The 27278-nt window shown below is 45.3% G+C and overlaps 1 long non-coding RNA gene across 2 annotated transcripts in view; it reads left to right on the top strand.

Moving 5' to 3' along the window:
• LOC102377187 overlaps positions 1-27278 on the top strand; it is a 64260-nt gene that overhangs the window by 27854 nt on the left and 9128 nt on the right. The window contains exon 2 of one of the 2 annotated variants that reach the window (XR_324130.2): positions 18991-19337. This is a non-coding gene — a long non-coding RNA (uncharacterized LOC102377187). Of the gene's footprint in view, positions 1-18958; positions 19338-27278 lie in introns of both variants that reach the window. The other variant, XR_003094654.1, reaches the window with a different exon arrangement.

The raw sequence follows: 27278 nt of genomic DNA, 5'->3' as shown, positions 1-27278 counted from the left end.
CCTTTTTATAGTGGGGGACCTAAACTGAACACAGTACTCCAGATGTGGCCTCACCAATGCTGAGTAGAGGGGAATAATTACTTCCCTTGGCCTACTGGCAACACACCTACCAATGCAGCCCAGTATGCCTTTAGCCTTCTTGGCAACTGGGGCATACTGCTGACTCATATTAAGGTTATTTTCCACTGTAACCCCCAGGTCCTTTTCTGCAGAGCTGCTGCCCTGCCAGTCAGCCCCCAGCCTGTACTGGTGCATGGGATTGTTCTTTCCTAAGTGCAGGAGTTTGTACTTGTCCTTGTTGAACCTCATGAGATTCCTTTTGGCCCAATCCTCCAATCTGTCTTGGTCACTCTGAATTTTAGCCCTACCTTCCAGCATATCTACTGTTCCTCCCAGCTTGGTGCCATTTGCAGCAGAGTGGTGTAGGGTCTAATTTTTATACTGCCTGAAATTAGTGACAAAGCTCTCAATAGTGCAGAATCAAGCTCTTTTTTTATTCAGGTTGACACCTGGTCTATGTCATGACCCAAAGGCATGATTTTGTGTGTGCTTCAGCACCAGAATTATCCCCACCAAGTTGCAGCTTCATTGCACGGGGTTTTAAATTATTCCCACGTGGCAGCTAACGATTGGCCTGTTAGCCGTATAAAAGGCTTGAGCAGTTTCCTCCCAGGCCGAAGAGGACTCCACATCCATCTCGTGGGGACTCTGGATACACGGCAGGGTAATAGAGACCCTGTGTGAGATTCAGAGGAGTTTGGCGACCTGATCCATCGCCCACCTCTTCCCGTCTTCAAGCGCAAATTTTATAAGACGTATCTCTGATTTCGATTTTGGTGGCGCGTTCACCCAGAGCATCTGGAGCTCTGTTCCATGGAGCCTAGCAAACTCCACGCGACTGTCCGTGTTGTCTGTGTCTGTAACCGCAACTCAAGCAAGTTTTCCAGCCTACACCACTGCCATCTCGGTGTAAGTAAACAATCTTTAAACTACCGCTAAGCGTTTGTGCCTAATTCCAGCTCGTCGCCCTCCCCCTCCGATCCAGCGTGCCCGGGCTGCAGGCCACAGCCCGCGTGCAGCACAGAAAAGGGCTCAGGTCGCTCCCGGCCCGCACAGTCTAATCTTCATAGAGCCTTCAGCAAGCACCTTTATCACACAGACATAATTTTCAGTTGTCGCACTCCCATGGTGCAGAAATACAGCCCAGTTACCTCAGAGGGATTTTGCCTTTGAATCCATTATGTTGTACCTATATGCTACACCATGCCCTGTACCTGCAGACACAAGAGCTGTGGAGCACCACTTTCTTGTGAGCAGGGATGCCAAGATCCTTGTATGACCTGTTTGAGGCCTGCACGGTGGACTCCAGGTAGTACTGTTGGCTTTACAGAATGTTCATACCCAAGGAAGCAGGGAGCAGGTATGTTTGCAGATAATTTCTTGCTACTTTGCATAGTCAACTCAACAAGATTACACAAGACTCTTAGTTCATTAATTAGAATTGTACTTTATGATGAAAATAAATGCAAATATTCCATTTCATGTAAAGTTCAATTCATTACCCTGTCCTCCTCCCCCAACGCGCACACACAACGTGAGATGAATAGGCGTACAATTTGTTGATGCAAACACTGTCTTGACTGATTACAAAATCAAGGCATTTATTATGCCTTGTGATGATAATGATGTTAACTGGTTCATTGCTATGGTATGAGATGTATCAAACTATTAGCACCAAAGGAGCTGACTGAGCATTTAGGAAATTTTCCTTGGGGCAAATTTCCTTGTGTGCTTTGTTATGCAGATAAACTAATAAAACAAAATCTGGCCTTAATTTTAAAAAAAAATGCCATATGTTTACATGCTTGATGAGAGTCACTGATAAGAAATAATTTAATTAAATCCAAAATATTATCCACTTGAATTACTATGTGTTGCCAAATATTCTCTGGATTCTAAATGTTAACACACACACACTTATATCTGTATGTGCATTTTTAAAAAATCAGTAATTAGACTGAGAAATAAAAAAAACCCCCACTACCATAACTATTATTTCTGTTGGCCCAGTTATGCTTTGCTATAGTCAGTGCTGTCCTGAGGTGGGGGGCGAATTGGGGTGACTGCCCTGGGCCCCATGCTTTGGGGGGGCCCCACAGATAGTGCTGTACAGGCCCTGCCGCCACCACCGCCAGCAGCTTCTGCAGGCAGTCACCACCCTGCCCCCCCTGCTGCCAACGCTGCTGCTGGCTTCTGTGGGTGGTCACCACCCTCATCCCCTGGCCCCACATAGGCTGATATGCCCTGGGCCCCATACACCCCTAGGGTTGACTTTGGCTGCAGTACACATTATACTCCTAATATAACCTTTCTGAGTGTCTGTTTGTGTATATGTATGCAGAGGGCATATTCCCTTGATAAATTTAGCTGTCCTATAGCCTCGCAATGCATCTTGGAACTTCCTTTAACCACATCAGCTGCCCACTGTTCACTAAATTACCATCCCCATAATTTAACAGTGCAAACCCTTAGGCCACATCAAACAGCCAACAATAAAACAATTCAACTTGCCCTAAAAATGCTGCCTCCTCTTTGTAAATGTAAAGTTTGTTTCTAAAACTACCTTATTTAGAGTATAAGATAGCAGTTGGCAACTTTTTTGGCCAGTGGGTTGGAATGACTCAATTAGGATCCACAAAGGTAGGCATTAGGACCCAGCTGCTGCCACCACTTCTCCCCACCACCCAGACATGAGAATGTAGACTTTAAAAGAGTAATGCTTTATGTGTAGAAAAGCTAATTCAGATCATTTCTAGATTTCTTTCTGGTTGCTCCTTGACCCAGTAATTTGGACTCCTTAAAAAATAGCATAGTTCTATTTAAATGTCTGAGCTCTAAAACATTCTTTTTTTTTTTCTACTATGGTTGTGACATACACAGGATACACATGGTAAGGTGTAATTTCTAAGCATTAGCTATGTATAAGAATTAATTTTTGAGCCCTCAGGTGATTCTCACTATACTCTGTGTCATAGAGGCTGTCAAAACCAAGTGAGAACATCAGTCTGTGGTAGTAGTATGTAGGTAACTGTGCATGTTCATGTATGTTTACTAAAATGGGTTATTGGGTACCCAGCCATGCCCATGTGGTTCTTTCATATTGTTTTGTTGCATAAAGACCAATAGAGACAACATACAGTGAAAAAGTGTTATCATTGTTTAACTAACCTATGCCATTTATCTCACTTTTAGCTTTGGCACTGATGAATAAAAAAGTTATCCCAAATTCCTACTGATACAATCTTTTATACCTCCTCATATATTTCCTATCTATATAAATACAAGGAAGATAAAGTATAGTACAGTGCACTCCACTTGTCTGCAAACTAATAAGCACAATATTTGATTAACTGCATAACAACATCACTCCCAATCTATTGCCCGTTGCTTGCATTGTAACAAACATCCATTAATGGCAAATCAGTTAACTGAATAAACTAGCATCTTTCAACTCTGCCTATTTTGTAACTAGTCATGTTTCCTGCTACACAAGAACTGTCATTTACTGGGTAAGACCATAGGTTCATCTTGTCCAATATCCTGTGTCTCACAGGGGCAGAAATTGGATGCTGAAAGGGAGAGTGAACTAGGTATCAGGGTTTTTTCCACTGTTCCTTTTACTTTCAGCCTCCAGCATTTAAGGTCTAGGAACTTCTGATTCACAGGCTGTACCTCTACTCCTGTGCGCAACAGCTACCGATGCCCCTTTCCTCCAAGATTTTGTCCAGTCCCTTTTTGAGTCTGGTTAAACTGTCAGCTTCCACAACATCTTGTGGCAATGCGTTCCACACTTTAATTACATGCTATGTGAAAAAACTGCCTTTGGTTTTAAACTTACTAACTACTAGTTTAATGTTATGACACCTAGTTCTTGCATTGAGAGACACAGAAAATAATAAATCCCTATTTACTTTTTCTTCCCCATTTAGTATTTTGTAAATGCTTATCATGCCCCCTGCTCAAGTGTCTCTTTTCTAATCTCTTTAGTCTCTCCTCATATGGAAGGCCTTCTATACTACTTATCATCCTTGTTGTCCTTCTTTGGACCTTCTCTAGTTTTTTCTATATGCTTTTTGAGGTGTGAGGACCAAAAGTGGGCACAGTATTCAAGGTGTGAATGCACCATGGATTTATAGGTAGGGAACTACTGAATTCATGATTACACAATTTTTATGGAAACCGCAAATTCAGGCAGGCTCCATGAAAAACAGCAGGCTCTCCAGAAAACAGCAGGGTTGCTCTAAAAAAACCCTTACCTGCAAGCAGAGAAAAGGGCAGGAAGCCCTGCAGTGGGGAGGGCAGAGGGTGGGTGTGGGAGAGGGCGGGGGGAGAAAGGGTGAGGTTGGGAAGGAGGGGAGAGAGCAGGCGTGGGCAGGGGTGTGGTGGGAAGGTGCAAGTGGGTGGTGGGGAGGCTGCATAAACAGCTGGATGTGGTTCCTGGCTGTCTGTGGCAGGTAGCCTGAAGGCTGCAAGCGGCTGCAGTGGGGTCTACGGAGCCCTGGCATGGCTTGTTGCTCACAAGCAACCGCTGCCAGTGCAGACCCTTATATAGCCACTTGCAGCCTTCCAGCTGCCTGCCACAGCGAGACCATGACCATGGTTCAGTTTGGGGATGGCCTAAACTGCGGCTTAATTACCTTGATTAAGCCCGGGAAGCCATTAATCCACACTTAATAATGCATGGATTTTAATGGGTTCCCCAGGCTTAATCAGGGTAATTAAGCCACAGTTTCAGGTCATCTGGCAATCTGTGAGGAGGGGTGGTGTTGGGAGAGGTGGAGGTGGGAGGATCGCTACACTCAGCTCTTGAAAATGCAAGCAGATCCCAAGGCTGGCTGCCAAAATCAGTCGTCTGACTCCTTGAGTTTGGTAGGCCTCTATTTATAGGGGGTTAATGATACTTTCAATTTATTTACAATTTCCCTTCTTAATAATCCCTAACATTTTGTTTGCCTTTTGATGACAGCTGAGCACTGACATGATGTTTTTAGCAACCTGCCTGCAATGCCTCCCAGATTGCTTTCCTGTGTGGTAACAGCATCTATACGTGTCACTATGGCAAAATTGTTACTGCGCCGTCTTTTAGTACTTCATAGATTTTATAGATTTCATAGACATTAGGGCTGGCAGGGACCTCGTGAGATCATCGTGTCCAGTCCTCTGCCCAACGGGCAGGAAGTCAGCTGGGGTCAGACGACCCCAGCAACATAATCATCCAAACATTTCTTGAATGTGTCCAGAGTAGGTGCTTGCACCACTTCTGGGGGGAGTCTATTCCAGATTCTGGAGACTTGGACAGTAAAGAATTTTTTCCTTATGTCCACTTTAAAATGGCCTTCCAGCAGTTTGTGACTGTTGGACCTTGTCTTCCCTTGGGATGCCCTGGTGAACAGACGTTTTCCCAGATCCTGATGCACACTCCTGATATACTTATAGGCTGCTACCAAGTCCCTCCTGAGCCTACGTTTTTCCAAGCTGAACAGTCCCATGCCTCTCAGTCTTTCCTCATAGGTCCTGCTCTCTTGATCTCTGATCATGCACGTGGCTGTCCTCTGGACTCTCTCAAGCTTTTCCACTCTAGCTGCGGCCTCACCAAGGCTGCAGAGTACTTGAGCCTCAAGTACTCTAGCTGCGGCCTCACTAAGGCTGAATAAAGTGGGAGGATGCAATCTTGGGTTTTGCTTCAGATACATCGGTAGATGCAAGCCAGGTTTTTATTTGCTTTGCCGGGTGTGGCATCGCATTGGTGGCTCATAACAGAGCCATGTTGGCTGTCTCAGAATGACACCTTCTGTTAGCCTATTGTTGATGGATTCTTTAATACTTTGTGCCCACCTCTGCTCTGTTAGGCACTCCTGAGCCACCTTTGCCCAGGCGTTTGATCTGATTTGCCCAGGGCCTGCGTGTGGACCACAGAGGGCACCTCGGCTGATGTCAGGGACGCCCCCTAACTCGCCTGCCACGACTTTGAATGGATCCTCAATGGAGAGGGTCCCCTTTGAGGGAGCCTCCAGGGTCGTCACGCCCCTCGGCGGTCACTCACGGGGCTCCAGCCTCCCCTACACACCGGCCAAATGCCACCTTCTACGACAGGTGTTCGATCTTCCTTTTTGCAGCTGGCCCCTGCCGATTTTCCCCTGTTCTTCGCGTGGTCCCTCAGCAACTAGCCCTGGTGTCCTGACAGGGCACAGGCATGAGGGCTAGGAGGCCCTTGTTTTCCTGCTCGCCTACCTGGTGACCTTAGCCTCAGTGTCTTACTGACCGTGGCTCCCTGTGCACCCCTTGCCCCACTGAGGGCTCTATGTGCTTAACGCAACAAAAGGGACCATGGCACCTGCCTTGATCCTTACCCTTGTTCCCAGAAAACACCTGACGTGACCCGACATGAATGAACCTACAACCATGGCCATCGGCGAGACGTAGCCGTATGGAGGGAAGGGTGTGAGCACCCGAAGGAAGATAAAGTGCCCTCCCCAAGGGAACTCTGTGCTCCCCTAGTGCTTCAATGTCCCTAGGCCCGGGCACCCTGAGTCGGGGGCCCTGGTTTTTGCCCCAACTGGGACTTTTCTTTCTTCCGCTAGGCTCTGCTTCTATTCAGGGTCATAATCCTCGACGCCTGACGTCAGATTGCTACAGCCGGCTTCCCTTCCGGCGTCCTTACTCCCCGCTGTTCCTCGGCTCTGAGCTCTCCCGCAACTCCCACTGCTCCCACGGTGTTCGCTGCTCCCATGGCTCTCGCTACTCTTGCAGCTTTTGCTGTTCTTGCATCTTTCGCTGCTCCCACAGCTCCCATGTCTCTCGCTGCTTTTGTAGCTCTTGCAGCTTTCACAGCTCCCGCAGCTCTCGCTGCTCCTGCAGCTCCCACAGCTCTTGCTGCTCTTGTAGCTCCCGCTGCTGTAGCAGCCACCGCTGCCCCTTCTACCTGTCTCTCTGCTGGGGTCACTGATCCCTGCCGGTCTTCTCCAGCTCAGGGATTCCCCGCTGCTTCTTCCACCGCAGCTGTCCTCGCCGCCGTTGCTACCGCTGCAGCTGTCTCCTCCCTCACAAGCTGCCAGCCGCCGCGGTTGCATGCTCCTGGCTGGGAGATTCCCTAAGGGCACTCCGGTCGTCTGCTGCCCTCCTGTGGTTTCAGGACCGCTCTTTATTTCTGTCAGGTCCCCTCCTGATGTCACCCGGCCGCAGCTGGATATGAGCGCGGCTAACGAACCGCGCGGGCGGTTTCCCGGCGTGCGCTTCCTTTTTCCTCCCAGCTCCTACGAGAGGTATGTTGGAGCTTTCTTTTTTCTATTTTGAACTGGGATTGGCCTGTAACCATGGCTTCCCCCTCTTCCAGTCTTGTGGCCCTGGGACATAATTTTTTCATGATCTTTCCAAGGATTGAGGTTAAACTGATTGGCCTGTAGTTTCCTGGATCTTCCTTTCTTCCTTCCTTTCTTGAACATAGGCACCCCACTGATCCTCTTCCAATCTTCAGGAACCTCTCCCAAGCACCATGAGTTCTCAAATATCCTTGCCATTGGTCGTGCTATGTCAGCCAACTCTTTTAGCACTCTTGGGTGCATTTCATCAGGGCCTTATGGATGTCCAGCCTCTGAAGGTGTTCCGTCTCAAGGTCTTTGCCAAATGTAGGCATGTGGTCACCTGTACTCTTGATTCTTGTAGCCAGTTTGAGCTCGGTTTCAGCCTTGGCTTTTCCGGTTCAATCCTTACAGGTATGGGTCAATGATGCATAGTCCTCCTTTTAGGTATTTTCCTTTTGGAAGTACTAAAAGAAGGTGCATTAACAGCTCGTGCTGTGCCATGTGTGCCGTGCACGGTTATTTTTCGGCACTATGTCACCATAGTGATGTACTAAAACGAGGTAGCCTGTTGCTATGGCAATGTAGCTGCAGCATCATAGTTCTTGCCTGCGGACGCTACATCGCTGTAGAGTCACATGTAGATGCACCCATAGTGTAGGTATAACTTGGGTTATTTTTGCCTGTTCATCACTTTCTACTTATCTACATTGAATTTAATTTGCTGTTTAGTTGAATATTTGCTCAATAGTGCCAGATCCTTTTGTAATTCTAAGCAGTCTGTCTTAGTCTTTACCACTTTGAATAATTTTGCATCATCCGCAAATTTGGCCACCTCACTACTCACCCCCTTTTGAGATAATTTATGAATATATTAAACAGCACTGGTCCCAACACAGATTACTTAGTGACCAAGCTGTTTACTCTTTTGCGTACTGAAAACTGACCGTTTATATTCACTCTTTTCTTTCTATCTTTAAGCCAATTTCTAATCCATGAATTAACCTTCCCTGTAATCCCATGACTACCTAACTTTGTTAAGAGCCTCTGATAGGCAATTTTGTTAGAGGCTTTTGGGAAATCCATATGTAGTGTGTCAGCTGGATTATCCTGATCCATCTGCTTATTGACATCCTCAAAGAACTCTAGTAGGTTGGTGAGGCATGATTTCCCTTTGACAAACCCATACTGATTTATTCCCAGAAAGTCATGTTCATCCATGTGCTGAATGATTTTTTTTTCTCATTGTTCCTATAAAACTGATAGAAACAGACATTAGACTCACCAACCTGTAATTTCTTGCATCCCCTCTAGAGCCTTTTTAAAATCTGGGAGTTACATTGACATTCCTCCAGTTCTCTGTTACCAAGGTTGTTTTTAGTGATAAGCTGCATAATACAGTTAGGAGTTCATCAAATTCTGATCTGAGCTCCTTCAGGACCCTAGGATGAATGCCATCAGGTTGTGCTGACTTGCTACTGTTTAGTTTATCGATTTTTCTTCTGTGATCTCATCTATTGAAACCTCTGTTTGGGCCAGCTCTACTGACTTATTTCTAGAGAGGAGTGGATCTGGTGGTGGAATTTTCCTAACATCTTCCACAGTGAAGACAGATGCAAAGAATGCATTTAGTTACGTGGCAATGGACCTCAGTGCCCCTTTTACATCCTAATCATCCAAAGGTCCAGTTGACCCCCATGCAAGTCTTCAGTTTTTGATGTACTTAAAGAAATGTTTATTGTTTCCTTTTATGTCTCTAGCAAGTTTCTCCTTAAATTCTTTCTTAGCTCGTCTTCTTAAGATTTTACATTTGATTCGCCAGAGTTTATGCTCTTTTTTATCTTCCTCATTAGGATTTGACTTCCACTTTTTGAAAGAAGCCTTTTTCTGTTTATTGCCTCTAAAACTGCCATTAAACCATGATGGCTTTCTTTTGATCCACTTTACTTTTTTTTTTTTGATTTATGGTATGCATTTGCTCTGTACCTCCATTATGGTGTTCTTAAGAAACTTCCATGCTGCTTGCAAGTTATTCACCTCCTAAAGGGCCCCTTTTAACTTCTGCCTACCTGGTTTCCTCATTTTAGTGTAGTCTACCTTTTTAAAGTTAAATGCTACTGTGATAGATTTTCTTTTTATATCCCATACAACAGTGCATATCAAATCCAATTGCACTGTGTTTACTATTGCAGAGCAGCTCAGTAACACTCTTTGCACCAAATCCTGTGTGCTACTTAGGAACAGATGAAGAATGGCCTTTCCTGCAGGTTCTAGGACTAATTGCTCCAGAAAGCAATCTTTTATAATGTCAAGAAATGTGGTCTCTGCATCATGGCCTGATTGACCCAGTCTATTTGTGGATAATTGAAGCTGTCCATTATCACCGTGTTTTCTGCTTTTGTAGCATCTCTCTCATCTCCCTTAGCATTTGTAGCTTTCTGCTGCCATTTTGGTTTCGTGGTCGATAGTATATCCACAGATGTATATTTCTCTTTTGAAACATGGAATCTCTATCCACAGAGGTTCTATGGCAGGGGTCAGCAACCCCTGGCACGTGTGCTGAGCACGGCACGCAGGGCCATTTTGCTTGGCACGCCACTGCCGGCCTAGGCTCTAGGCAGCTGCTGCCAGCCACGAAGCCCGGGCTGCTCCCAGCGGGCAGCTGGGTGGCTGAGAAGCCCTGCCGTGGTTGGCAGCAGCTACCCAGAGCCTGGGCTGGCTGCAGCCGAGAGGCTGCAAACATTGGCTCCAGGCTCCAGCATTAGCTCCATACTGGCGGGTGCATGCATGTCTCGGAGCGGACTTTGTCCTGTGGCCCAGGAGCTCGGCTCTGTGTGCCCACGCATCTCGTTCTGTGCGTTTGTCTGCCTCTGTCTGGTCCTGTGTGTCTGTGTGCACACATGTGTCTGGTTCTGGATGTGTGTGTGCATGTGTCTGTCCTGGGTGTGTTCTGGTTCTCTGTGTTTGTGCACGTGGTTCTGTGTGTGTGTGTGTGTGTGTGTGTGTGTCTCTCTGCTCTCCTTTTTCTTCCTCTCTCTCCACTTTCTCTTATTTGTCTCTTTTTTCTTTCTCATTGCAACATGCTCAACAAAAAAGGAATACACAACAAAGGCAATATTTATGATTATTAAATATATTAATATGCAGTGCGTCCTGCCATGTACACCTCCCCCACCCCCGCCCTCATTTTGTTTTTCTGGCATGGTGGCACTCCGGCACATTCCAAGTTAGACATTGTGGTTTTTTCGGCACTCCGGCCAAAAAACGTTGCCTGTCCCTGCTCTATGGTATTTATCTTATCAGTTGAAAAATCTACACTATTCTATTTGATGCAGTCTTTGATGTAGAGTGCCACTCCCCCACCAATTGGACCTGTTCTGTCATTCCTGCAATAGCAACAGTGGCCAGAAACAGTGAAGGGGAAGCAGTTGGGAAAGGTCTGCTATTAGAAGGCTTGAAAATGACAGGAGGTAATCGGTTCCACAGGTACTCCCTCTCCTTCTTTTCAGGGCTTCTTACAGTAGCTCCAAAACTGAGTATTTGAATCCTTGAAAATGAAGGCAGCTACTCAACTTTAGGGTTGTTAGTACCACAATGCTGACAGCGCTGTGTATATAAGTAGCATTGCTAACAGAGCTATCAGTGCCATGGTATTAGCAGCCCCAGAACTGATTAGCTCTCTGTATTTTCAAGGTTTCCAGAGTCAGCTTCAGGTCTATTATTAGAAGCCCTGAAAAGGAGGGTAGTTTAAGGGTTACTAATACTACAACACTGGTCCAGCTGTGTACATAACCAGCTTTGATTGTTTATATTAAGTTTAAATAAGTGCATACTCAGAGGAAATGTATAAGCCTCTTTTCAGTCCCGAGGCTATGCACTTAGATGGAGTACATTATAGTACAGACAAAAATTCTTCGTTTTTGTGGAATTTAATTCTATTGCCTTAACATCACACTTGACTAGGAAGAAAAAAAAATCAAAGACTAGTTGAAAGTGCCTTTGTGTATGTGTCCTTAGACAAGTACATGAAAAGGCATTCACCAAATCAGTGTTTCAGCTGAAACCACTTAAGACCAGTATTTCCATGTCTCTCAGTGATGTGGGGGTTGGTGACAATCATTGGTAAGTAAATATTTATTAGCACTGGGAGACACAGAACAGATGGACTACTCAGGCACAGAGGGCTTAGGCAGGAACGTGATACAGGGTCTGCAGTTAGAGAGGTAAATGTTGCTTACAGATACAGGAAAGAAAAAAGTTTTTAATGTAATGTGTGTTCTTGGCATCTAAGTTAAATGAGAAATAATTGTTCAAGTAATGGAAGATGTTTCAGAATAGTGAGTATGGCATATTCCTAGACTAACTTAGGCCAGTATTTTCAAAAGCGGCCACTAAACTCAGCTTAGTTCTTCCGTTAATGGGATCTTGTCTTACTATTCCTTGGTGCTGATTTTGAGGCATTGAACATGCTCATCTTCAGCTGAAGTTAATAGGAGTTGCAAATGCAGAACACTTGTGTTCATCAGGCATGAGGTATCTTGTGCTTAGCAGATAAAACTGAGGCACCTGGAGCTAGGGGGAAAGTTTGAAAATTTGGCTGCTAATGTCTTAGTGGCTGCAAGGTGGGGAAGGCAAAGCAGAACTATTTCAGGTGACAGAAAGAAAACATCTAAAGGAAATGTTAGTTCCGCTGTCAGTTCCTCACTGACTTTGTAGAAGAATGGACATATCTTGTGAGTGTCTGAAAGCACCAGCATTTCCACCAGGCGGACAAGGTTCCTTGGGTGAATCTGATATATTTTATTAGACCAACCCATATAGTTGGAAAATAATTATTAAGCAAGCTATCGGGTTCAAAAACTCTTCGTCAGGCTAAGGAAGTTTCAGCAGTTGGTGTGTGCTCTTCCTGGATGGAATGAAAAGTAAAGAAGCCAGCGGCTGGGCTGGTATGCATACAAGACAGGTAGTCAGTGAAAATGTAGATTGAGAAGTCAATGGGTGAGAGACAGGCTTGGGTGGGTGGGGTGGGAGAGAGAGAGAGAAGGGGGATGAAAGTGGAGAGATACCTGGGGAGTCAGATGTCAAGCAGGTTATAATGTGTCATAAATCCAATGTCTATATTTAGTCCATGATTTTTAGTATCCAGGAGGTTGATGAAGTGGAGTTCATAGGCTTGTCTCTGGGAAGTGTTGTGTTAGTTTCCTTTGAGGATCAGGATTATCAGATAATTATTTTCCAGCTATTTGGGTTGGTCTAATAAAAAATATCAGATTCACCCAAGGAACCTTGTCTGCCTATGTCCTTAGACCAACATGGCTACAACCTACACCCTTGTAGCATTTCCACCAGGCACTTTTTAAATGCAAACAGGTCTGCAACTCTGGCGTTTTAGTTACACTATGTAACTTTCACAGGTATAAGTAGGGACCTACTCAAATCGTTATTTCGCGAATTTCGCTGAAATTGCAAAATCCGGCAATCTAAGTAAAATCCACAAAAAAAAAACCTTACTAAAAATAAAGTGCTGGCTCCCCAGTGGGAGCCAGCAGTCCTCCCAGTTGCTTGGCCAGGTGCAAATGGGGCTGCCAGCATGAAATGAGTAGGCAAGATGGCTGCTGTCCCTGCCTCTTGCCACAGGGCTCATAGGGCTACCTGTCATGCAGCCCTACCCCTCTCAGTCAATCAGTGGTGAGGGGTGGGGCCATATGATGGATAGTCCTTTCCAGGGCCTTGTAACTGCCCATGATGTTCACTTGAGCGCTTCACCTTTTCTGGCCGTTCAGACTCAGCTGTCTCCTTTCGAGTCAACAGCTTGCCTTCAAGTAAGGTACCTCAAAAGGTCCCCAGGAATTCTATCCTGCCACGTCTTGTTGTTACCGATTATTGATGGGAGGATGTTCTTGGATCTTGCCTCTCCTGGTTCTCTCTTTTGGCTGTCTTGCCTGGATCTCCATTTTGGGGCTGTCTCCCCTATACCCTGCCTTATGCCAACTAAAGATGTTGATCCTTGACCAAGGCTAAGACCAAGTCCACCAGCCACGGTTGGGCCTTAGCACTTACCTATCCACAGTCCTGTTCAGATGGTGTACCATCCTGGTTCAGCCTTGTTTTCTTTACTATTCACTCTGAGATCTCTTCCTCCCAGGAGCTTTGCTGTTCCTTCCAACGACTACTTACAGCTTCAGACTCCTTTCTACTTTCTCTCCTCACAGACTTACCACTGTCTCAGTCTATACCATCTGTATCCGGGATCCACGGTCTTGTAGAAGGTAAGGATTCAGGCTCCTCCGAGCCAGCTTTAGCCTGGCATCCCTCCACCTGGGGTTGCCAACACTCATCCCTTCAGCGGCAGTCGATTATTTCCGGCTGCTCTGGGCCCTCTGGAGGACTTACTTCTTTCTGGTCCTCCCCGAATGTTGGCCGGTGGGGGTTTTTATTTTCCTCTCTGAGGGCCGGCTAGAAAACCGGCAATGGCACGCAGTCATAAAGTGTGCCCATGCCGGTGCGGCTGAACGCGCCGGCTCTCCTGCAGCACACTGTGTCTGCTTCTGCTCTCCTCCCTCCAGTCTCAGTGTGACTCACCTTCCTGCGGTGGCCTCTCTCCTGCCGCACCTTTGATCTTTGCCTTTGATCTTTGGCAGTGTCCTATGGTCTCCACGTCCCTCTCTGCTCTCGGCTTGGAGGTAGGTTTTGGTCCTTGGTGGCGTCCCCACCACAGGCCCCTGGCCAATCAGAGGTGTGGGGGCCCCACCATGATAAACCCATTAAAATGGCTGGGGGCCTGCGATCTGCCTGCAAAATTGACTGGTCCTCACCTCGAGTTGGGTAGACCCCTGTGTATAAGAGAGATTGCTCCTTAGAAAAAGCCCAATCCATTTAACTACGTCTGTGCAACTTATTATATATCACCTGGAATGCCTTGTGCCGTCCTTCCTTCATCACTTTCTTTAATCCTTTTGTCCCCAATTTTTGTAACATAAATGTTTACAGCATAAACTCATAATACAAACTTTGTTATGCGTGACACCTTAAACTAATTATGCCAATGGGATTTAAGAAGTGTGCCGTACTTTTCATCATTGCTGCTGTTTGCTTTTCAGTTCACTCATCTCAGAAACGAGAACAGGATATTCAGTTGTACTTTCTGATTCCTGTGCATTAGAAGCACTGTGCTGTCAACTCGATGGGGTCAAAGTTAAATCTCAACCAAAACTTGCTTTACCTGTAACAAATACTAATTAGGATCATGTTTAGTGATTATTGGTTATTTAGAAATATACGGCCTGGTTTGAAATGATGGGCTACGCCAGTAGTTCTCAAATGGGGTGCAAGGTTGCTGCCATGCCAGTGCTGGTGCAGGCAGGTGAAAGTGTTCTGCATGCCTCTGTTTCTAGGAGAGACATGCGGGGTGGATGGGGAAGTGGTTCTGCCAGAGGTAGGTACTTACTCCTGCCTGTGTTAGGTTTTGCTCCCCTCCTCGTTTGGCTGGCAGCTTGTAAGTAGGAAATGTAGGCAGCAACAGATGGAGTGACTCTTTTGGTGTAGGGCACAACCACACTTGGCTTCTAGAAAACCTACATTTCCTATTTACCACCTCCCAGCTGATGGAGAGGGGAGTGTAACCTAATGTTGGCAGGAGCACTCACTTCTGCTGCAGCTGCTTCTCTATCCAGCTGCATGTGTTCCTCCTGGAAACAGAGGCATGTGGGGCAGCTCCACCTGGTGGCACTGGCAACCTGGAAGTAAACTAGGTAAGCTGGGACTTTACAGTGGTTCTCAACTGGCATACCAACAAATTCAGGAAAGTTATAGGGAGCTGCCTTGAGCTTGAAAGGCTGAGAATCACTGGATTAAGCTGACCTGATAACATTGCCTTTAAAACTCTAGAAGAAATTTAAAGGGAAAAATTATCATCAAGACAGCATGCTATTTGAATGTGTGTATTGTGCACTTCATTAGATCCTTTTAATATATTTTCCCTTTACTGGGACATCTACTTTCTGAATTCATATGCAATTTATAGTATAAGATTGTACCAAACAATCTCACTACCTGGTGTATGTGATAAAGAAGGTTGTCGTGGAAACTTAACTAGTCTAATTAATAGAGCTGAGTGAATAATTTGTTTCAAATAGTTTATTCAACAAATATATACTCTTCTGTTTATTAGTTGTGCATATCTTGTGATTTTCTTATTTATTTTGTTTCTTATTTCTGTTGATTGGCAAAGAATTCATATCGGAAGATAAGAGCCAAAGAGGCTGTACTTAGTGAAGTGGTTTAACTAGGTTGGAGAGTTGACATATCAGGGATACAGAAAATAAATGTTCACAGCGAAAGCCTTGGCATCAAGATCAGCAGTGCCAGTCCACAGCACCTGTCTGAAACTGGACATTGCATGCTTCTGACAGTTCATTGTTGAATATGTCAGGATAAAAAGTGACCTTCCACAATGATGTGTCGTGGCGCACCTCGCTGCCCCGCTCCTAGAGAGGGGAGAACTGCTGGGGAAAAGCCTCAGCAGAGATAATGAGCACAGCTGCAGGTTGCTAGGGCAACTAATGAGAGTCAGTTGATCCTGAGGGGACAGGGCCTGGCCCCTATAAAGCCTAGAGCCAAGGCCAGGCTAGTAGTTCCCTGCTAGCAGCCAGAGGGGCAGGAGCTCCTGGAGTTAGGATGCGGAGAGAAGCCTAACAGCAAGTACCGCTCGAGCGGAGTTAAGCAATGATGTTAAGTTATAGCCAGGCGGCTTTGGGTTGTGTTTGAGTTATAGCCAGGAGGCTTGAAGTTGTGTTTGTATTACACCGGTGGTTTGGGTGAGGCTATAAGGGGTTGGAGGAGGCCTCATTGGGGGACTCACAAGGGAGTGTGAGGACCCTGGCGCCAGTAAGGGCGCAACTTACAGGGTGCATAGACCCCAGGCCCAGAGAGGGGCGTTTAGAGAAGCCCCAGCATGGGCACGACGAGCCCCAGGAGGGGGCACTACTAGGAAGCCTGAGCGTGGGCGTGGTGAGCCCCAGGAAGGGGGAGCGCACTTCAGAGAAGCCCAGTGTGGGCACAGTGAGCCCCAGAGAAGGGGCGGCACTATTAAGAAGCCCAGGGTGGGCACAACAAGCCCGAGAGGGGCAATATGTGAGAAGCCCGAGAGGGACATAGCGAGCCTGGTAACAGGCTAGCAGTGCGGAAAACCCAGGGTAGGGGCAGGGTGCTGCGGTGGACCCAGAACAAAAGGGGTTAGCAGCACAGCGCCCCAGAGAAGGGCAGTGCTGCGGTGGTCCCCAGGAAAAGGGGATAGCGGCACAATGCGCCCGGCAAACGAGAGGTTAGCAGTGTGGTGGGCCTAAAAGACCGGTGGCTCGAGAGGACGTCCCAAAGTGGACTAGATTATTTTAGAGAAGGCCCAGAGTGGGCCTCAAGAGTCCCAAAGAGAGGGGCGGTGTTACTAAGAGTACCAGTGAGGGGCTGGTACGTATAGTGAGACACACCAACGTCTATCACATCAGCGAGGCTTGGGGCATGGTATTAGGGGTTGGTAGGAGCCACGCGTAGCCCATAAGGCTAGGGTGCCTGGGGAGCACCCATCATACCGGGAGACCCCCAGGGGGTCCGGGAACACCCGGGGACAGAGGTCCCAGCTATCCGTGCCCAGGGAGTCGTAAGGCAGCCTCCCAACATATACTAAACAGCAAAGACGTGGCGGGCGAGAATCGAGGGTGCCCTTGGGCCAAATTGGCACGGAGAGAGGGCCTTAAGGAGATCACGGCCCTCCTATAGGACCCCGCTGTGACAGATGGAAGATGACAACAGTTAACAAAGTACATTTCTGTTTTGCAGGTATTAGTAAAAGTTTAAATTACCATTTTTGGCCAGGTCTAGATTATAGAAAGTTTAATAAATACTTACCAGTAGTTGTTCTTGTAGCTTGTTTTAATCAAGCAAGCAACTGCAGTGCAGGCAGATATTTTAGTAGAGAAATCAAATGATACAAGATTCAGCCACCTTGGTTTTGTACTGTAATATCTGACTGTAAGCAGGTTTTCCTCTCGGTACATGATAGTCTTTTCTTTTGCCTAACAACATGCATAAAATTATTAGCACTATTAATTATTAGTGATCATTAAATGTGTTGTATTGACAGCTCTAGAAATAGAACTTATCCATTTATATACTTATAACTGGGCTATATGAATGCTTCAGACGTTTGAGGTATTTGAAAGCAGTGAATTCCATATGTGTTTTGTTTTTTCAGGGAGATATTTTTGTCTATTTCTGGATTTCTGCAATGCTCCCCATGTGTCAGTGATTGTGTGATATTTTTATCCTTCTATTCCTACCCTTTGCTCTGCTGCTTTCAGTTGTGTCATTTGTGGGCAGTGTCTGTGCTAGATTTAAAAAAATTCTACCAGTGTGGATCCCTAGGGATTAGCAATTGTGGAAGCTCAGCTATGGTCTTCACCAAAGTGTCCTTTAATCCTGCTCAAAGAAAATATAGCTATCATGGTGGGTAAATCTTGGAAAGGCTTTCAGGATTTTGAAGCACCCAGGCAGTTGGGTTAAACTTGCCAAAAATGTATAAAAAATAAAACATCAAAGAAGTAGGTCTAATCTATGCTAGAAAGGGTCTGTCAGTATAATGTTTCTGGTGTCACTGAATCAGGAAATCATCTTAGTGGAGATGCAGCTTGTTCTTGACAGTGCAGCACATACCAGTTCCTTGAATGATATAAGTTATCCTGGTGAAAGCACTCTTTTTGGCAGCATGAGTATATATGTGCTAAGGTTTATTGCTGATATAAACTTTCATAAAAAACACATGCTGAACTGACATCATGCTAGCACAAATTTCTGGCTTAGATTTGTCGTAGTTTACTAATAACACAGGTTTGAGGCTCTAAACTGAACATAGAGATGCTAAATCACTGACAGGACAAACGTGAGCCTGGGGGCAGGGGCAGGGCTGAGTGGCCAACATCCTTTCACTAATGCATACCTTTATCTCCATATGCAAGTAACAATTTGTCTCCTTACTTCTTCTGTTTCAAATTAGTCAGTTAACCCCATAGGTTATGTGAATCAACATGAACAGAATTTGTCCTGAAAATGTCAGAATCTCCATCTATACTCCAATTTGTGGTTGTGCTTTTCTCACCACTGCATGGTACCAGGTGGGTTCTAAATCATATAGGTAATTACTTATTGATTCTTACTAATCCTTTGAGACAGATGACCTAGAAGATTATTAGTTCAGATCTTACATTAATGTGAACTTTTTCAAAACCATAGCATGTCCCTAGATAGTCTTTGAAAAGGCATTGCATGAAGTGATCTCATCCCGAGGCCTACTAACATTTTAGCTACTTCTTGCAAAATATCTGTCTTAGCCAAAAAAGCAGAAAATATTCCTTTTTCTATATCTTATTCCTGACAAAACTATTTGCTTAATAGAAAAATATATTATACCGAGTAAAATATTTCTGTAAAGTACTTAAAGTATATTTTATTGGAGGTTATAAATGTATTTGGAAGACCTATGGTATAATAGGATGTTTTATATATATACAAACTTTTGAGAAGCTATTTTTAATACCCCATTGTAACAGGGCACATGTTTTTGGGCCGTATTATGATCCAGGCTGTCCTGCCAGACCAGAGCCTGCAAAGAAACTTACTGTTGGACCCTGGGACAACAGCGCAATAACCGGAGCTGTGCAGCTGGTAACCCAAGGATGAATGCATTCCCTCTGGTCTGTCCCAGCTGCTGTGGGCCATTGGGAGTTCCGCCAGAAGCCAAAAGGGGCCACTAGCACAATGAACTTCCCTGGAGAGGGGAAGCACAAGAGGAGCTGAGCTCATTCAAACCATGCAGAGGCCTGGAGATAGTGCTGGAAGCCAGGGACAAAGCTGGACCAGGGGACAACAAACCCCTCCACAAGAGAAGCGGCACAGAGCCACAGCGGAGGAAAAGAGCTTCCCGGACCAGTAAGTCAAAAAAATTCAAAGTGCTTGCTTACAGGGATGATAGATTTGGGTAATTGGTAGGGGAGCCAACGAGTGAAGTGACCTGTCCACAGAAGGGTTAATGAGGAATGGGAACGTGATGAACTTCCCTGTTGTTGAAGTATAAATAAGGATTGACGGATGACCAACAAGTAGATTAATGAAATATAAAAGAATTGATTAATAAAATGCCGATAAACTTGTTAATTGATTGAATGTAAATAAGGCTTAATTACATGATGGTATGTGCTAATTCATGGAATATAAACAATGACCAATTGAATGAGAATAAACTCATTAATGATAGGAGATAAATGAAGATCAATAGAATGATGATAAATGTGTCTGGCAACACAGTATAAATAAAGGCCAAGTTATTAGGTGGACCAGTGGTGATGCACTTACTAACAAAGGAATTAAAAGATAATTAACGCGTGGCATGAGCTCACAAGTATCAGATTACTAACCACTGGCTCCTGTAGACAAGAGACCAGAATGACTGGTCAGCAGAGGATGAGACTCTGAAGGGCTAGGGACAGACATTCAGAAAGCCACATCCTGAACTGATTCAACCTTTTCAGGTTAGTCTAACCTGCCTAGGCTGAACTGGCTTGTAAATGAACAAACATGCTCTCTGCACTGAGGCAATGTGGGCATATTTAATTACCCCTCCCTGTGCCACCAGCAGGGACTGGAGCCAGGTCTGCCTGTACTCCCCCCTTTGCTCCCTACCCAGAATAGACCTCTGGCTGTCCCCTCCGCCAGAGGGAGGAGGAATAACCCGTTCCTGCCTGGCCATGCCTCCTCCCTCCTGCTGCAGCAAGAGGTGGCAGGGCCCTTATTAGGGGCAGCAGCCCCTGTCATACTGCAGGGGAGTGTGAGCCCCTTCTCAGTGAGGGGCTACGCTGCAGGGCTGGCAGAGCTGCAGCCGGCTGCACGTGGCAGTGCCAGAATCCTGAGCGAGCCAGAGCCTAGCAAGGTCCCTGCAGCGCTCCACAGTGCAGCCGCCCCTGCTGGGAAGGGGTTCTTGCTCTGAGAGGCCGTGACGGGCAGCAGCCCGTCACGGTTACTCACTGGTTGCTGCTCCAGCTGCTGGGCAGGGCCAGGCCCAGCCCCCTGCCACTGTTTTAGAGACTATACAGCATTTAGTCAGACTGATGGTACTTTGTAACCAGGCAAAGCTAATATATTTTAAACTCTTTTCTTGAAGAATGGAAATTGTCACACATCCTAGTATATACTAATAATCTGAAGTAAGTACTAAAGAAACCTCTGATACATGCTCATCATCTCACCCTGTGCTCTTCTTTCTAAGCAAGTTAATTTCAGAGCTATTGGGAAAAGGTCTGTGTCTCACAGCGGCTCCAGAGTTTGTTTTTTTTTAAATGAAACTGTAGTCATAGAAGCAATATCATCAAACTATGTCAGATGTTCCTTGTGCTGATCCTAGTCTGATGCTATTAAGTAACTGTAAACTACCTTTGAAGAGTATGGCCCTGGATGGGCTACCTAGAGCAGTGATTCTCAAACAGGGTACAGTAGAGCCCTGGCATGCCCTGAGAGCCTTCAGACCCAAATCTATAGGTCACTTGTTCTTAACCTTTTAGATTTGAGGCACCCCTCAGAAAATACTAGCTCTTAGTTTTTACTCTTTTTTTTGACTGTGGAAAATAATAGAGGAATTGTTTTGTTGCAAAGAACTAAGAAAAACCACAACAGGTCAGAATTTTTTTAACGTTATAGATTCCTATGTGAGAACTCTGGGTTTACCTTGTGAATCATGTGTGTATACCTAACAGTGCTAACATTGTGCAGCACCCTTAAAAGGATCTCACCGTACCCCACACTGATTGAGGATCAATGCGATAGAGACTCATGGTTTTGAAGCCAGAGGCCCAGATTAACTTGCTACCACTGACAACCCAGGCAAAGGGATCACAGTACATAGTGTGTGAGATTTGGAAAACCATATGCTTCCAAGTAATATTTCCATAAGTGAGTAATACTTTTCACTTGATTTCAATAGAGCAACTTCCACAAAGTTTATAGATCAATAACAATTGTAGGATTTGGCTTTGGGTGTCTTTAAGGCAAAACTTTGAGTGCCAGGAGCAGTGCGCACATAATCAAACACACTCAATAAGGGCAAGATGGGGAGACATAACTGATCCTATTGTTGTCAGGTGGAATTTTTTCAAAGCACTTAATTGAGTTAAAGGTACTGGTTTCAATGACTTTCAATGAGCCTTGTTCTAATTTGCTTAGGTGCCTTTGTAAATCTCCGTGTCCTCATGAGTGGTAAGAATGCAAACTGCGTGAATAGCTTTTTTAAAGGTTTCAAGTGCCCTTCCTACCATAATGAATTGTTATATAGTGCCCAGAGGACCCATTAGGATTGAGGGCTATTGCCCAGGCTCTTTGTATGCATACCATATAATAAGAGGCAGTCCACTGCCCAAGGAGTTTATAGTCTATATTAGGAAAAGACACAACTTGTGAATATAGCAAGTCATGGGGAAAAGATGGGGTCGAGGAGAGGAAGCTGGTAAATGCAATAGGGGCATGGTGTTCCAGAGACTAATTATGTGCATAATTTGCAAGTTGAGTCTATTTTTAGATCATTAGGAGATTTCCAATTAAAGCTTAATATACATTGGCATAAATATAGCAAGTAGTATTTCTTGCCCTGTCCCTTTAAGCATCTCTCTTTTTTGTACTTCAAACCATTCATTGCAATCACCATAATATTTTATTCTTGAGCTATTAGGTATGAAACAATTAAGCATCCTCTCCGATAGTTCTGTTTTTAGTACAATCTAACTCAGGAGTCAGTAAAATCAAACGAATGTAGGTTCTAGTTTTCCACTGTTTTTATCTCTAAATGGATAATCTATGAAGTAACCTGGTAGAATGAAATATCAGAGAGGCTGTCATGAATTATACAGTGGACCTTAAGTGGAAGGTCTGAGTCTGCTATGCTTTGTGCATCTTGTGTACTAGCTAGTCAGGCCAAAGCTATATCTATAACTCTTCCATTTTTAGTGGTTCTTTAATGTGAGGCTTTAACTGCACCTATCTGACAGCAGTATTCCTTTCACTTCTGTGGAAAGAGCAGAGGTTTCCTACTTAAACTGAATGCTTAACATATATCAGTTGTAGGAGGGGAAAAGCATGGTAGATAAAGGAATTAAACATTTTTCTAGTAGTATGAAATACAGTTATTTTTAAACAAAGTTATTTATTTGCTATAGTTCATCCAGAAATCAGCTGTGAATGTATCAAAAGTTTGGAAAATTAGGGGAACTAAGGGTGTTTATAGACATGCTCTGGGAGTGGCGGGGGGCGCTTTAACTAGAGTGACTCTCAGAGCCACTTATTAAAGTGCCCAGAGCATCATGTGTATCAGCAGCCCCATGCTGAAAAATTGTGGTGGGGGCACTTTAACTAAAGCTCAACTGAGCTGCCATGTTTCAGTGTAGGGACACTGACACATGCAACTCTGGAGTCTGCCGGAGTGCAGTAGTTACCACCTTCCAGCAGACTTAATCAATTGAGTCTGCTCTGATACATTGTAATTACACTGTGTCAGAGCAGCCTCTCTGCATATGTGTAGGTGCCCTATATATTCAGTTAGGTTCTATAAAGCTCCTTTGATCAAACTTGCTGTTGTCTTTTTTTTTTTTTATTTGGATTCATGCCTTGTTTACAAAGCACACACATGGCGACTTGTATGGACAAGATAAGGCTGTAGCTTTCTGGGTGGGCTATATCTTTTCCCTTCCCTTTCTTTTAGGGAAAGCTTCCAGAAATCCACAAGTAATTATTCAACATACGTGAAGGGGGAAAAAAAGACAGATTACTGAAATAATGGTATTATAGTGCTAGATGAAATAGAGTCTCAGTTCCAGGGGGATGGGGTAAAATTTACCAGCAAGTGAGAGTGATGCAGGAAAAAGCAGAATTCTCCACAGAAACTATGGCACATGAAGGTGAGGCCACAGGAGACAGGACAAGAAGTAAGGATTTTAAATTGCAGCAAGGGGAATTTAGGTTGAATATTAGGAAGGACTTTTTCACTGTAAAAGTGGTTAAGCATTGAAACAGATTACCTACAGAGGTTGTTGGACCTCCATTTTGGGAAGTTTTTAAGAGCAGGTTAGACTAACACTTTTTGGGATTGTTTTAGACATGGATGATCCTTGCTTAAGCAGCAGATTGGACTAAGTGACCTCTTGAGGCCCTGGTTTCCTATTATTCTGTTGTTATAAAATGTGTGATGTCTAAAGCATGGATAATAGTAATGAGATCTACACTCCAAAGAAAAGGTCTCATATTTCAGGCAAGAAACAAATGGAAAAAAGGTGTTTGGTCACTAATGTAATATGACCATCTAAAACCACTGGGAATCTAGCAAAACTCTTAAGTCCTCATAAAGCAGGGATAAAGCATGTACTTCAAGCACATGAATATTACAACTGAGTTAAATGGAAACAATACTGTTTTTTCCAGCTCTGCTAGTTGTATTCTTAACTTATAATCCTCACTTCAGTCCTGTCTGCCTTGAACGTCAGCCTGTTTCCTCTCATTTCCTCCCCTCGGTCTGTACTATACATTGCTTAAGGAGCTCAACCCCTTTAGCTGTATTGAACAAGGCTGAGAGAGCAGGGAGTACACGCACTGAAAATGATACAACTCATTAGGGCTGTATACAATTTTGACAAGTGTTTCGTTTCAAAGCTGTTTCAACGTGTTTTGAGCTTGAAACAGTGAAACGGAAATGAAACAAAAGGCTTCGAAACAGTTTTGAAATTAAATGAGGACACTCAAAATGTTTTGAAAGTTTCAAAACGTTTCAAGTTTCAAAGCAGCCCAATGGCGGGAGGCAGGAGAGAGCCAGGGCTGCGCTCTAAGTGGCTCCACCAGCCCCATGGAGCTGAGCCCGGTGGCAGGAGGCATCAGGAAAGCCGGTGGCAGAGCTGCTCGGAGTGCAGCCTTGGCCAGTGGCTGTCCCCTGCCTCCCCCCACCAGGCTGGGCTCCCCAGGGCTGCACTCCGAGCGGCTCCGCCACTGGCTGTCCTGCCACTGGGCTGAGTTCCATGGGGCTGGCGGAGCCCCTTGGAGCGCAGCCCTGGCTCTGAGTGCAGCCCTGGCGAGCACAGCCTGGTGGGTGGAGGCTCCACAGCCCCACAGAGCTGAACATGTGGCAGTCGGAGCTGGCAGCTGGAGGTAGGGGAGCCACTGGCCAGGGCTGTGCTCCGAGCAGCAATGCTAGCCCCACGGAGCTCAGCCTGGCAACAGGAGGCGGAGGGAGAGCCAGTGGCAGAGCCACTCAGAGTATAGCCCTGGCCAGTGGCTCCCCCCCACCTCCCACCACCAGGCTCAGCTCTGTTAGGCTGGCAGAGCCGCTCAGAGTGCAGCCTGGTGGCGGGAAGTTGGGGAGAGCCAGGGCTGCGCTCTGACCAGCTCCACCAGCCCCACAGCTCAGCCCAGCAGTGGGAGGTGTGGGAGAGCCAGGGCTGCTTTCTGCCTCCTGCTGCCAGGCTGAGCTCTGTGGGTCTGGCGCAGCTGTTCAGAGCACAGCCTGGTATTGGGAGGCGGGGAGAGCCAGGGCTATGCTCCAAGTGGCTCTGCCAGCCCCACGGAGCTCAACCTGCTCTCCCAGCACTGCCGGACTCCTGGGGGTGTGGGCCCCCAGATCTGCACGCCCCTGGATCTGCGTTCAGAATGACAGGAGGCTGCTGCCTGTCGTGGCCCCATCCTACTGTTGAGCCCCAGCTCAAGTCTGGGATCGTGCCCGGTATGCAAAAGCCAATAAAGATATCAGGGGTGAAAGTATAAAGAAGATTTATTGCTAGCAATACAAGGTGCAAGCGGAATAATTTCACGTAACAAGCACACAGAGTCTTAATTATGAGCATCTTTTATACAGGAGTATTGGACCTTCATAAGCATTCTTGTTTGCTAATTGGTTATAAGGGAGTGACGCAAGGAGTTCTTTACTGAGCATGTCTCTATACCTGTGTTTTAGCTATGTATCTCATTTCCATACCTGTATGTTTCATTAGCATACTTTCTCCCCACCTAGGGGTGTGATTCTTAATATTTAAATTAGCTCTTTGCCCTAGTCCTCTGATTCTGCTTTTGTTTTCAGGCCTCCTTTATCTAAGACTGTCTCCTCCTTATCATTGCAGATGGGCATTAGTTACATAACAGAGACTTTTGCTTGGGCTTTGTATAGTGGTTTCTAGGTCAAACCTGACAGAGCCAGCGGCAGCACCAATCTTTCTGGTGCTGGGCACGGGCTGTGCTGAGCGCCGCTCCCAGGTGGCAGCCTCCTGTCATCCCAAATGTAGATCCAGGGGTTCGCACCTCCGGAAGGAATCTGGCACACCCCCACAGCCCTCCTGGGGATGGAGGCTTCCAGATGACGGGAGGCTGCCGCTGCCAGCAAGTGACACAAGTTTTGCTTGTCAGCACCTTGAAGTGCAGTTTCCCAGAAACCCCAACACCTATCTCCTTGAATCTTGGTAGGCTTTATGGTCTCAGAAGGGTCTACCATCTCTGCAATTTGCATCTGAATCAGGCTAGAAATGACAAAGTTATAGGCATTTTCATGATTCCCCATTATAGCCTATGGGTGAAATAGTTTCAACAAAACTAAATGGAACAGTGCTTTGAAACTACAAAAAATGACAAAATGAAACACTGTCCCTTCGAAATGGCAAAACAGAAATTGAAACAAAACGGTGCTGTTTTGCACAGCCCTACAACTCATCTCTTCTGATTGACTAATAGTGCCATGTCAGAGATGAATGAGCGCGTATTTGGGGGCAGGGGACAATAATAATCCCATTGTCAATTATACAAGGTAAACTAGGATTGTAGGCATTATGTTCAGTGTGCTAACTGTAGATTTTAATGATAAAGCAGCTGAAAATGTACTTACACTTTTTTTCCTCTCATAAATTACCCTAAATTGACTATATATATTTCTCGTGCTTATTTTTTCATTTCTTTCATCAATATGCTGATCATATATACACTCATATATAATAGCACACTAATTACGTTTCCATGCTAATATCTTTCATATCAAGAGTTAATAAGAAAGCTTGGAAAATAAATGCAGTAAACCTATGGATAGCTCAGAAAAAACTAAAGAAATATTAGATAGATAATCTATTTGTTGGAATAAATTTGCTCTGGCAAATACCTTAATATTTTTAAAGCTGGTGGCGTCCTTGGAACATGCAGCACTTTTGTTGGTTATATGTAGTTGTGTGGGTATCTGTCTAGGATACCTTTATTGTCATCATTATCTCATGTTGCCCTTATTACTTTCATTCTTTCCTTTTGGTGTTTGGGTTATTTCATATGGCTGCCTGAAGCAATACTGTTTATTTGAGAAAAACATTGCTTCTTGATATTGCTAGCATTATCCTGCAAGATCTCTTCAGCTATCACCTCTCTTTGAGTCATTCTTTTCAAATTTTCTATTTCTTGTCACAACCCAGTGATTTTTTTTTTTTTTTTGTGCCTCGGCACTATGGAATTTCCTGGCCACATGAGAGCTCCTTTGCACGGCAGAGTGTTCTGCTGCAATTGAGAGCCCGCGTGCAGGAGAGAGTTCCCGCCAATTTGCAGTTTCCTTTGCAGGATGCATTTCTTCTTTGCAGCACAGAGATGCACGGTGCAAAGAGTTCCCGCTATTCGGATGCAAATTTGTGCCCTGCTATTGGCCAGTGCTAAATTATTCACATGTGGCGGCTAGTAATTGGCTCGCTGGCCGTTTAAAATTCCGCGCGACTTCCGCCCAAGTCAAAGAGCTTTGAGCACGCTGCAGAGTGCCTCTGAAGTTATCTGACTTGCGGCTGCCGATCGATAGACTGATCACCTATCGATCTTTCTTCCCATCACCGAGCG

The sequence above is a fragment of the Alligator sinensis genome, unplaced genomic scaffold (assembly GCF_000455745.1).
Source record: "Alligator sinensis unplaced genomic scaffold, ASM45574v1 scaffold225_1, whole genome shotgun sequence".
NCBI lineage: Eukaryota > Metazoa > Chordata > Crocodylia > Alligatoridae > Alligator > Alligator sinensis.
The sequence above is the reverse complement of the archived record's forward strand: the minus strand, read 5'-3'. Positions and strand labels throughout refer to the sequence as shown.